General features: G+C 29.5%; 2 pseudogenes; both read left to right on the top strand.

Annotated features, from left to right (window-relative positions):
* Positions 1-420: 420 nt before the first annotated feature.
* On the top strand, positions 421-2,656 carry LOC141660786 (protein NPGR1-like; annotated as a pseudogene).
* On the top strand, positions 2,262-10,770 carry LOC141660785 (protein NPGR1-like; annotated as a pseudogene).
* The last annotated feature ends 2,854 nt before the right edge of the window (positions 10,771-13,624 follow it).

Here is a 13,624-nt window from a genome sequence, read left to right as displayed (position 1 = left end):
TTTACTTGTGTGTTAATAAGATGTTTGTCATGGCTATATAACAGTTTTAGCAATTTGAAAGTAGAATTCTGTGTTAGCAAAACCTGAACTCTGCTGATTAAGTATACATGATTGCCTATTGACCATTAGAGCATAAAGATTGATCCTTTATTGAATAACTCTGTGATTCTGGATTATCTAGAATGTGCATTGGTGCTAGACCTTAGCTAATATACTTCAATGGAATCTATATGCTAACTGCTATGATTAAAAGAATGTGAAGTATGAGACTGACTATGTATGCTTAAGGTGTATGACTTCTCTTAAGAGATGGTATTGTGCCTGGTTTGTGTGTAATTTAGGTACATGAATAGAACTATAGGCTCATGTCTTGAGATTTTAGGATCTGTAATGTAATCCTATATGAATAAGCATTGATACATGAGCTATGCTATCTGTAAATCTTTTATGCCAACTATCTTGTATACTGATATAGAATCTATGTTTACAAGTATTAACTGTATAGAAATTATACACTTGCCTAACTCATATGATTCCTTAATTGCCAATGCTTATAACCTGATAAGTGAAAATCTTAGCTTATAGGTATAGCTGCAGGATTGAGTTTGTTGCTTTGGTTGCACCTGAGATTGTGACCCTTGTTTTAGATTCCATGATATGTGATGATTGGAGAATGTTATCAATTAAAGATTTAAATTATAAGCATAAATCAATGGATTCTTGCATGTAACTCTTTCTACTATTTAACACCCCTCTTCTTCTTCTACATAAAAGTGTAAAAACAATAATCATAATCATAACAATGATGATAATCATAAAAGGGTCTTTAAGCTCAGATCTCTAAACCTCCCTCATTCAAATTATCAAATCTCCCCCCTCCCCATCCTCTTTCACATTATACTCATCATTCCTAGTTTCAAAACCCATTTATACTAGCCAACATTCTTGGGTAATCTCCCCCCCTCCTCTCTCTCTCTCTCTCCCTCGCTCTCTCTCTCTCTCTCACACCCCCCCCCCCCCCCCGTTTTACACTAATGTGATTATTATCCTTTTTAGTCTCATTTTCCAGATCTTCATTAATGTATAGATGCAGGCTTTCTGGATGAAGCTATTATAGCATACAGACAAACTCTAGTTAAACCCTGGAACTTAGACCGACATAAATTAGGAAATGTACAGAAGAACTTAGAACATGCTCTTGAAGGGATTGAATTGGTCCGTAGAGTGATCAAATTGGCCAATCATAAGAATGAGCACTTCAAGTATCTAGCATATAAATTTCTTGGTGTTTGCTATGGAAATGCAGCAAGAACTTCAGTTTCAGATTCTGAGAGATTTTTTTACCACGGAGAATCCAGAAGTTCTCTGAATCTTGCTGCTATGAAGATCCGGACGTTATATTTACTCTTGGCTTGGAAAATGCTATGCAAAGAAACATAACTGCAGCTTTCGATAATGCAATGATATATTCTTATATGGTCGCTGGAAGCTCAGGGAAAGTTTGGAAACTTTTGGCTCTAGTAGTATATGCGGAACAAAGGTTCAGCGAGGCTGAGACCATTGCTGACCTTGCTCTCGATGAAACTGAAAAAATTGACCAGTTGGAACTTCTTAGGTTGAAAGCTCCACTTCAAATTGCTCAAGAGCAGCCCAAGCAAACAATTGAGACCTATAGAATTTTTCTATCCCTGATACGAGCACAAGGAGAGCACCAAAGGAAGGACTTGGATTCTCAGGTTTATACATTTTATAATTGCTTTTACAGATGTATTTCGTTTATAACCTAGGTCACAGTTTTGACATCAGATACGCTTCTAGGATTATGTGTTCTTCTAATATTAAGAGTTGGAAGCAATTATCCTATAATTGTTTTTACATATTTCCATGTTTCTCATGGAACAAGGTTAGAAACTGAAGCTTGGCTAGATCTAGCAAAGATTTACTCGGATCTTGATTCATGGCGCGATGCTGAAATTTGTATAGGCCCCAAGTCTGTTGATTTTTACTTCCCCAGGTGTTGGCATACAACAGGTACAATGCAGCTACCATAAATCTAGTTTTCTGAAATTCAAATCAATTTTTCTAATTGCTTTTGGTCCACACAGGTACCTTATTTGAATCTCGATCACTATACAAGGAAGCACTAGTTGCCTTTTCGATTTCATTGTCTATAGCACCAGACTATATCCCGAGTATAGTTTCAACCGCACAAGTTGATGAGATTAGGTAGTCAAACACTTCATATTGCAAGAAGCCTTCTAATGAACGCGTTAAGACTAGAACCTACTAATGACGAGGCATGGCTTCACCTGAGGTTGATTTGTAAGAAGGAAGGGTCACTGCAGCAAGCAGCAGACTGTTTTCAGGCTGCACATGAGCTAAAGCTGCCTGCGCCTGTTCAAAGCTTTGCGTGACCACGTATTTTCTGAATATAGGAGGCGCGCGGTAGTTGAGGTTAGACTGTGTCTTGTTTGATTCTTTTTGGTTGTGCTGTAAATCTATGTGCATTCTAGCACGCGAAGTATCTAAAGTCTTCCGTATCATGTTGATAATCATAGAATTGTAAATCATAATTGAGTTGATTTATGAAGTAGGATTTTAGTAGTACTCTTGCAAAATTCACATTTTATGTATAAGCGAACAATAATTGTGTAGTGTTTTAACTACGACATCTTTTTATAGTTAAAAGAGAGTCGATTTTAGTGTATTAGTTACATGGGAAAAGCAGAATGGTTTTCTGAATGCCAAGGCCATTGCTGAGGGTGGTCAAAAGCACTAAAGGATTCTAGTATAAATCACAGTCACTCTGGCGGCAACGAGATTTTTCACGAAATTCTAAACCAAATGCTATCAGGCTCTGAGTTCGATCAAAAATTTAGTATTCGACCTAGCCATAAATCCTAAACTTGAAGCTAAGCTCGCCAAGTTCAAGTAATGTAACTTCAGCTAGGAAGCACAGATTAATTATACATGATATATCTAAATTTCAAATACTGTATATAGTTAATACATAATAGACATAAAATCATAATTGGGATTGTGAGGCTCCCCGGTTAAAGTGTCAAGTAATTTTGGCCTCAAACTCAATAAAATACCAAGAACAACTCGAGAGAATGTCCAAAATACACGACTTTTTAGCTCCAACTGTCCAAAATGCCTATTGAGGTATGTTCCGCCCAAAATATCCACTGAATACACATTCATGACATGCTTATTCAAGTTTTTAAAAAATAACAGAGAATATGCTACACACACATGCGTGTTTTTAATTTTTTTTTAAAGAGATACGCATTCCAAGAATGCGTATTCACTTAAAGACAAAAGTGATTACGCATTCCGTATTCTTTATTTTTTTATAAATAGTGAATACGCATGTGTAAATACGTGTTCAACGGGTATTTTGGACGGACATTCCCGCCCGTTGGTATTTTGGACATTTATCCCCAAATGGTGGGTAGTTTGCTTTTTCACCCAAAAACTCGACCTCAATTTTAGTTATTTTTCAATCGTTCCAAAATTTTATGGACCAAGTTTGGAATATTTTATGTATATTTTAATGAGTTTTTTTAACATTTATTTAATTTTTTTGAAAAGGTTCTAAAATAATATTTTAAAACCTCATAATGTTGCGCATACTTATTTTTATTAACATTAAAATTCATTTTTAGTTGTTATTGTATTTTTTCATGAAATTTCATATTTTCTAATTTTGAAAACGAAAAATTTTACATTGTTATATATTTTTAAGTGACTGGAATATAATCATAAATTACATATTTTTCTCTTACAATTTTGAAAATTTTAAAAAGTAGGTTGTATTTTCTTTTTAATGATATAATTTTTATAGTTGTTGTTAAATATATTATATGTGGTCAAAATTTGGTCAATTTGACCATAAAAAATCCAACGAATAAATTTTGAACTGAGGGAGTATTTTTTTGGGACAAATTGTAAAGTAATATTTACAAACTCACTTATAATATTTGTTATAACATTTATAATTTTGCAATTGTTTAATTTTCATTGGATAGCGATTAAAAATATATTTGCTAATAATACCATATTTACCCCTCATGACATATCACTTTAACCCCTTAAAATATATATATATATATATATGTATCATAAATATATTTTAGTTTTACATAGCACGCCAAAATTTTAATAAATATTGTCATGATTACTGTTAGTTAGACCTGACAATACTAGTATACGACACGTGAACACGATACAAAACGATACAAATAATTTGTGTTTGGGTTCGAAAAATTTGGTACACGAACACGAAAGTACACGAAAAAATACGAATATAATTAGTGTCGGGTTTGGGTTTCCGATATAGGTACACAACACGGAACGAAAGTACATGAAATAAATAAATAATTAAAATTTTAAAAATATATATTTTACATATATATACTAAATAACAAATGTGAATTTTACCTATTCTAAATAACATATATATATAATTGTAAATACTAAAATATATTTTATTATTCCTTCACTACGTTAGTGAGCACTTCACCATTTAATTATCTATTGCATTTTTAACAATTAATTTTTTTTGTATATAACCCGTGTACTTTAGTGTACTAAAACGGGTAAACACGAATATATTACTTCCAGGTTAGTGTCACCAAATCGGTACACGAATGCAAATCCGGGTCGGGTTCGGGTTTAAGGTTTGGTACACGAAAACACGAAAGTTCAGAGAACATTTTTATACGACACGGAGCGTTGTCAGGTCTATACTATAGATGATTTGTGCATAACATATGTATATGTTCTATAAAAAACTAGCGTGATAACCCGTGCAAAGCACGGGTTCCATTTAAATCGTATAATTTGACAATTTTGATTTTTCAAATAGATAACTCGTAATTTTTGAAATATCATATGCTATTATTTTTGAAATGTTATACGTTATTAATGTGATATATATGGATAAATATTTTTTTATATAAAAGTGATACTAAGGTGGGCTTCTTATATAAATTTCACGTGTAATCATAACAATATACTCTAATTTAAGAATTTCTTATGAATTTTATACATAATTAAAAAAGTGCAACGTAGAAAGACAAAACAATAAAATGTTTCTAAAACATATCCTTGAGTAAGTAGACTAACACGTGTGAATGTGTATGTAAGTGCTCAAATTAGAGTTAAGAACTAATCATATATTCTTATTTTTTATTAATATATTTAAGCATAGTAATAATACATTTAAATCTAATATGCAATTCACCTTCTTACTTAAGAGTGATGTTATCATTACATATCCTCCGTTTGTACATCATCATTATCATTATTGTTCTTGATATATATACACATATGTATATTATATATATACACATCTTTCCTTGGTCATTCTTTCGAATTTTTAAATCGACCATCAATTCAGCATTCCAACAACTACCTACGAACACATTTGTCTCTGAATTCTATCTTCATTGCCAACCACACCTGCGTGAACTCATTTATTTCATTTTTCATACTGTCACAATAGATACGAGTTTATAAAATTCCAATAATTATTATTTTCATATCCTCTACCATCGGCAACACCATAAACAATACCTCTAAACTCAGAATTTTAGATCTCGAAAATTGTGGTAATTTATATTTCAAATTTTGTTTATTTGGGTTCAGATTTTAGTTATTTTTGTCATTTTGGTAGTGTTGATGTGGCTTTATTAAAGATTTTTAGTGTTTTCGGTTTGGTTTCGTGATAAATTTTGTATTGTCGTGTGGCAGGCGGTTTGACAGTGATGGTGATATTGGGAATATGTCGCTAGAGGTAATGATATCGGTACATTGGTAAAAAATGATTTAAGAATATATTACTCAACTCATATATAAGTAATATCATATATTATATATATTATAATGTATATTTTTTCCTCTAAAACTCTATAGGTGATTATATATATATGCATATTTCATATAGTTTTACATTAAAAATTACTTATATTAACATAAAATTTTAAAAATTAATAAATACAATTAATTAGTTATTTTTAGAATCTGGATTTTTAAGTACAATAAAACTTTGATTATCATTATTTATGCATTGTTTACATTGTAGTATCGTTTTATCTGGTTTAAACAATAAAATTGATATAACATGAAAGTTTATATGTTTTTACAATTATATTTATAGAGGGAATGCATTAATCCTTTTATAATTGGTCGAAAAGCTAAGTTTTAAATTACTCTCTCTGTTTTTTAATATATGACATTTGACTTTCTGACACACATATTTAGGAGGTTTGACCATATAGTTAAAATATTTTTTTTCGATTTTTTTTTGTTACTAAAAGTTTTGATCTCATATTTTTATTCAAAAAAAGAATTTTTTAAAAATCATAATTCTAAATATGTGGTCAACTCTACTAAATATGTGTGCCAAAAAGTCAAACGTCATATATTAAAAAATAGAGGGAGTAGTAGAGTGTGTATTAGTATTTTCATAACTGATAAAAAATATTATGGCTTATACTAAATACAATATATTGGCTAAATAATTATAATTTTTTTATTATTAATGGGGAAGAATTTATTGATACTTTTATATTTATTAAATCTTGAAACAGTATTAAATTGAATGAAATTAATGAGCTTTTTTGTGGACGTAGTTAATGATTCTTAAAAGAACATTACAAATTTGTTTGATGTAGTGGTTGGAGATATGAATATCATAATATGTATAATAGATAGATAGGTAGATATCTATTTATTCAGAGGAGATATTAAATTAAATGAAGGTAATAAGTTTTTTGTGCATGTACGTAATGAGTTTCTAAAAAAGTATCATTAATGTCTTTGGTGTAGTTGTTGGAGATGTGAATATAGTTCTTTTCTAATGCTAAAGTCATGGGTTCAATTCTCATGGAAAACATATATTTTTCATTATTAATGTAATAGAGGGTAAATATGTAATTTACTAAATTGCTTGAAAACCATGTTGGCCTATAATAAGTATAATAGATAGATGGATTTCTCAATTGCTTGAAAACGCATGTTGGCCTATAATAAGTATAATAGATAGATAGATTTCTCATATTTTTTTGATTTAAATAAAAATTTTTGTTTTCATTAACATAACATATGTATTTTGAATAAGAGATAAAAAAAATATAAAAAAATGAAGTGTTCTCCCGTGTTCTCTAATTAATGTGTTATCCATTAAATCCATCCTGTATATGTATATGATATAATTGTATGTTGATTGACTATACTTATTTTTTTTATTGAACTTTATTATTCTAGTTATTATTGCATATTTTATGAAATTTATATTTTTTAATTTAAAATCACTTCATTTTATATTTTTATATTTTTTCACTCACTTTATTATATCGTATATAATTAATTTCTGTTTTTTACAAAAGTTACAAATTAATATTTAAAACCCCATTCACAATTTTTACAATAATAAAGTATAATTTAACACTATTTTTAAATTTCATTTAATATTGATTGAAACAATTACTCATAATATTATTAAAATGGCAAATTTATCCCGACAATCAAATCATTTATGTCAATTATATATAAGATATGATTTAATTTTTTTTATAAAATACCTGACTAGATATAATTTATTTTTTTTACAAAATATTTGATTAGAGACCTTTTTGAGAAGTATTTCAAAAAAGAAAGTTTGCTTTTCTTCCGAGAATTATTTTATTTTTTTTGAGCTTGTGATTAGTCTAGTATAATATTCGGTGTGAATAGAATATTTTCTGTTTTATATTTTAGTTTATATTTTATTGATAAACAATTATTATAGTATACTAGCTTAAAACCCGTGTGATGCACGAACTACACAGATCGATGCACGAACTACACAGATTTTTTTTAATATTACATAATTTTAGAAAATATACTTGAATTCAATTCTTAATTTTGTTCATTTCAAATTTTTTATGATATGTTCATGTTAATTATATAAGTAAACGTATATGTTCATAACCTCCTAGAGCATTTAAATTTATTTAAAGTGATAACATTGGTAAGGGGGAAAATATTATTATAATGAAATTATTATTTTAGTGAGTCTAAAAATATAATGTCTTCATTATGTTGGTACCTTAAAAAACTATTATTTTAGCATGGCGATTACTTAACCGATTAACTATAACTCTATAAAAGATATTTGAAAAAGGCAATATTACTTATTGAACGATATAGTTTTATTGAAAATTCATAGTGTATTTAAAAAAAATTTGTTTTAAATAAAATTTAATTTTTTATTTCACATGAATAGGATACAAATTCTACTTGGTCTAATATTAATTTTATTTATCCCGGATCAGTGATTTACATTATTTTATATTAGCTCGATGCCCAATACACTGACCAAATTAAACTAATTATTTTTAGTTTATTTTTTTTAAATTCCGGATCAACAAGATAATTTTGTTTTAGAGTGAATAATTAGTATATATGTTTTTTTGTTTGTCGAATTGTATTTTTAGTTTAGTTTTGTGTTAGTCTGAATCAATTGGATAATATATTTTTTATCCTCGATAAATAAAATATATTATTTTGTTTATCCAAATTCATTAGTATAATTTTTTTTGGAGAATTGACGGTATTATTATTTTATATAAGCCCAAGTCACATTATATATCAACCAAATTTTAAGAATTATATTTAGTTTGTTTAAATTTAATTTATCCCGAAGTAACAAATTAGAATGATATAGAACTCGATATGAATTAAAATTTAAATTGGTTGAAGAAGTTGAATTTATATAAATTATAGTGATATCGAGTTCGATATAAAATAAAATTGAAATTGATAAAATAATAGAGGAAGTTGACTTCAATATCAATTAAAATTAGAATCGATCGACCCGATAATTAGAATTAGGACAATTAGATAAGGGTAATTAAGTAATTTCAGCCAGTACCGACCGATCGACTACCAAAATTTTAATATTTCATCTATTATAATATAGTATAGATAACACTAGGATATCCAAAATATGATAAATATAAAAAAAGCTGAATTTAAAATAATTACTAACTATTATTAGAGTAAAACATTTTTCTAACACCAAATTATATTTATTGATGCTACATTGTAGTAGTTTGCATTAACAAAAGTAGGATTTAATAATGAGCTCATACAAGAACATAAATTACTTGCTTTAATTCTAAGCAATCCTTTTGTCTTATTAGTCAGTCTTTAATTTATTGAAATTATAAATTTTATTAAACCTTATTATAATATATGTACTTCATTTTCAATTAATTAATATATGAGCCAAATTAAATGCTACAAGATTGGAGATCGAACTTGCCTTTGATTAGATTAATGTCATTAATTCTAAGATTGGAGGTATAATCGGTAAAGTTGAAAAAACTTAAATTGAGCTTGAAAGCACGAATTACTTGTACATAATATATCTAAATTTCATATATATATATATATATATATTTAGTAAATATTAAAGTTAAATCATGAATCCTATTCTGAAACTTATGCAAAGTGATTTGTGACACCTATTTTCAAATTTAATTAAAAAAGATTATGTAAGGAGCGTATTGATTTTCTACTATTTATTTTTAAATGTATCAGATCCGACACCTCTTTTCAGAATAATTTCAAAATTTTATTTAATCTTTCTCATAATACTTGGCATAAAAAAAATTATTTGTTTTATATTTTAGTTCAACTTGACAAATATTGTTGCATAACATTTGAATATCAAAATTATATTAAATAGGATAAGATTTTAAAAATCTCCCCCCCCCCTCCTCTCTCTCACCCCCCGGTTTTACACTAATGTGATTATTATCCTTTTTAGTCTCATTTTCCAGATCTTCATTAATGTATAGATGCAGGCTTTCTGGATGAAGCTATTATAGCATACAGACAAACTATAGTTAAACCCTGGAACTTAGACCGACATAAATTAGGAAATGTACAGAAGAACTTAGAACATGCTCTTGAAGGGATTGAATTGGTCCGTAGAGTGATCAAATTGGCCAATCATAAGAATGAGCACTTCAAGTATCTAGCATATAAATTTCTTGGTGTTTGCTATGGAAATGCAGCAAGAACTTCAGTTTCAGATTCTGAGAGATTCTTTTACCACGGAGAATCCAGAAGTTCTCTGAATCTTGCTGCTATGAAGATCCGGACGTTATATTTACTCTTGGCTTGGAAACTGCTATGCAAAGAAACATAACTGCAGCTTTTGATAATTCAATGATATATTCTTATATGGTCGCTGGAAGCTCAGGGAAAGTTTGGAAACTTTTGGCTCTAGTAGTATATGCGGAACAAAGGTTCAGCGAGGCTGAGACCATTGCTGACCTTGCTTTCGATGAAACTGAAAAAATTGACCAGTTGGAACTTCTTAGGTTGAAAGCTCCACTTCAAATTGCACAAGAGCAGCCCAAGCAAACAATTGAGACCTATAGAATTATTCTATCCCTGATACGAGCACAAGGAGAGCACCAAAGGAAGGACTTGGATTCTCAGGTTTATACATTTTATAATTGCTTTTACAGATGTATTTCGTTTATAACCTAGGTCACAGTTTTGACATCAGATACGCTTCTAGGATTATGTGTTCTTCTAATATTAAGAGTTGGAAGCAATTATCCTATAATTGTTTTTACATATTTCCATGTTTCTCATGGAACAAGGTTAGAAACTGAAGCTTGGCTAGATCTAGCAAAGATTTACTCGGATCTTGATTCATGGCGCGATGCTGAAATTTGTATAGGCCCCAAGTCTGTTGATTTTTAATTCCCCAGGTGTTGGCATACAACAGGTACAATGCAGCTACCATAAATCTAGTTTTCTGAAATTCAAATCAATTTTTCTAATTGCTTTTGGTCCACACAGGTACCTTATTTGAATCTCGATCACTATACAAGGAAGCACTAGTTGCCTTTTTGATTTCATTGTCTATAGCACCAGACTATATCCCGAGTATAGTTTCAACAGCACAAGTGATGGAGATTAGGTAGTCAAACACTTCCTATTGCAAGAAGCCTTCTAATGAACGCGTTAAGACTAGAACCTACTAATGACGAGGCATGGCTTCACCTGAGGTTGATTTGTAAGAAGAAAGGGTCACTGTATTATAGTTAATACATAATACTGTATATAGTTAATACTAAACCTGTGAACTTCGGTTTAAAAACCCTTTTCATGCTAAGACATTGTAACTTAATTGGGTTTAGCGACTTTAAAATTGGTTTTATGAACATGATAATTATGTTTAGTAAGGTGCACTTATGTTTGTAAAATTGTAAAGTTGTTTTTAATCTGGGGCTAATAGTATATTTTTTAATATTTAAATATGGAATAATGTCACAAATTATAAGTATTTAGCGTTTGGGAAATAGTTGTAATTTGAGTATAATATTTAATAAAAATTAAAAATGTGATGCAAGTACGGAGGCCTACCTTGGTAATTATTGTTGTTAAATATGTAATTATATCATTGGGAAGAAATTGTAACTGTAAGCGGGAAACCTATTTTTGCATGCATGCCGAGTGTCCTATATAAGAGCATCTCCAACCATCATAGCTAAAATGCTTAGCCAAATCAGGAATATGTAAAATTTTATTGAATCTGTAAGACCATGCACTCCGGTGGTAGTAGTTATAATCATTAGCTATATTAAAAAATATTGTTTTATTCCTATTTTTCAAATTTGTATGTATATATATTAACTTTATATAATAAAATAAATTTACTTAATACTTAATTCAATACATGAATAAAATATATAATTGTAAGTTAATAATTATTACGACTGAAAATATAATAACATATAAATATTACAAAAATATTTTAAATAAAAAATTACTAATAAATATTGTATTATATATATATTGTTTGTTAAAAATAATTAATAATTTTTGTTAATAAGAGAACAATATTTTCACACTTAATATTATATAAATTGAAAATATTATATATAAAATAATAATTTTAATATTTATGTATTAAATATTATATAAATATATGCATGTATTAATGTGTATGTGTACGTAGTAATGTGTAGATTTAGGTTTAAACATGAAATAAATCTGACGTGAAAGATATAGCTAACACCTACAGATTCAACAAATATAGAAGACAAGATGAAGGATATTTTAAATTTTTGCTAATAGGTGATGTGGTTGGAGTGGTGTTTTTTTTACCTAATATCTATATCTCAGTGCCACATATGATTTTTAGCTAACAGGAGGTCATGGTTGGAGATGCTCTAATACATGGTGTTTGGTGTTTGTTTTCATTAAGCAAAATACAGAAAGCCTTGCATCGTACTTCCATAGCTCAATTAGTTCCACATTTTTATTTTTCAAATATGAAGCTAGTAGGAAATAATATTCAAACCTTGTCTTTAGATATGATCGCGACATTACTCAAATTACTTTTAGTTAAAAGTTTTAAAGATTTCTTCAATTTCTTCATGGCCTGGGCCAGAACACAGAGGGCATCTGCTATAGTTCATTTACTGGAGTTTTTTCCACTGCGTGATCTTTACAAATTTCGTCAACTTGGTAGGCCGGCTGATATTACGTGCTTTGATCGATTTTTCAGGATTAGTGAGCAATTAAGGATTGGTGATGGTATCTTTTATGCTAGGTGCAGACAAATTCTTGCGGGTGAAGGAAATATCAAAAACCATTTTTCTGTGCTTGATTTGGCATCTAACGGGCAGTTACTGTATATGGTAGGCTTGTTTGTATTCAAAAACTTATATACGAGGGAGGATACAAGCGTGGCTACACTCCACGATCATGTGGCCATTCGAAACCACCCATTTTATCGGAGGAATATTGCCTCTGTGCTTACACAAATTGAAAACATCAAACGAAGCGTTGTGGTTCATAACAGTGGTCCCCAATTTTTTTTTGTGGCCTTGTGCCCTATCCATTCTCCGACTAATGAGTTTCCTGGTTTAAGTATGCCTGGAATGATAGGAGAATGTGGGTTGTATAATATTGCCATTTTGCTTAATGAGTTCACGAGGAATGCAGCATAAATGTTCGGATGTTGGTTGCAAAATTGTTAGAATAAGCCGTTAATATATGTTAGGTGCATTTTTCTCTTTGTGTCGGTATTTCGTTTAAAGTTATGGGATGTTACACCAGCTATATGTACTGTTTGATATATGTATATGGGGCTGGTATAATATCATTATTAAGTTATTTGTCCTTATCATTTAGATGTATAAGGCAGGTGTTGCGTTAAGGTTATGTCATTTTAGTCGCGTTAAAAGTTTGGTTCCTTCTGTTTTTGAATCTGAAATACAAAGGTGCTGGCGAGCTTGTCATATAGTTTTTCATATGGTTTATATGGTTGTCCAAATATTTTTTTTCTTTTAAACTGTTGCTACTCCCTGTTGGATTTGGTACGACACAATAAAATGCACAATGCTCTACGAAATAACGAAATCAAGAATTTTGTCAATTTTTTCGTTGTTTTAAGTCTGAACTTTGTAGCGATAATCGTTGTTTTTTGTTGCTAAAAATGTGTCATGCCTGTTTTTATTTTAAAAATTACGGGAACTTTTGTGTGGCAGTCCTAGACGACCTCTGGATTTTGTGGTTAATGGTACTGGTGGATGTGTAACAGAAA

Source organism: Apium graveolens, chromosome 5 (genome assembly GCF_009905375.1).
Source record: "Apium graveolens cultivar Ventura chromosome 5, ASM990537v1, whole genome shotgun sequence".
Classification (NCBI taxonomy): Eukaryota; Viridiplantae; Streptophyta; class Magnoliopsida; order Apiales; family Apiaceae; genus Apium; species Apium graveolens.
Note: the sequence above shows the minus strand (reverse complement) of the source record. Positions and strands in the feature narration are given on the sequence as shown.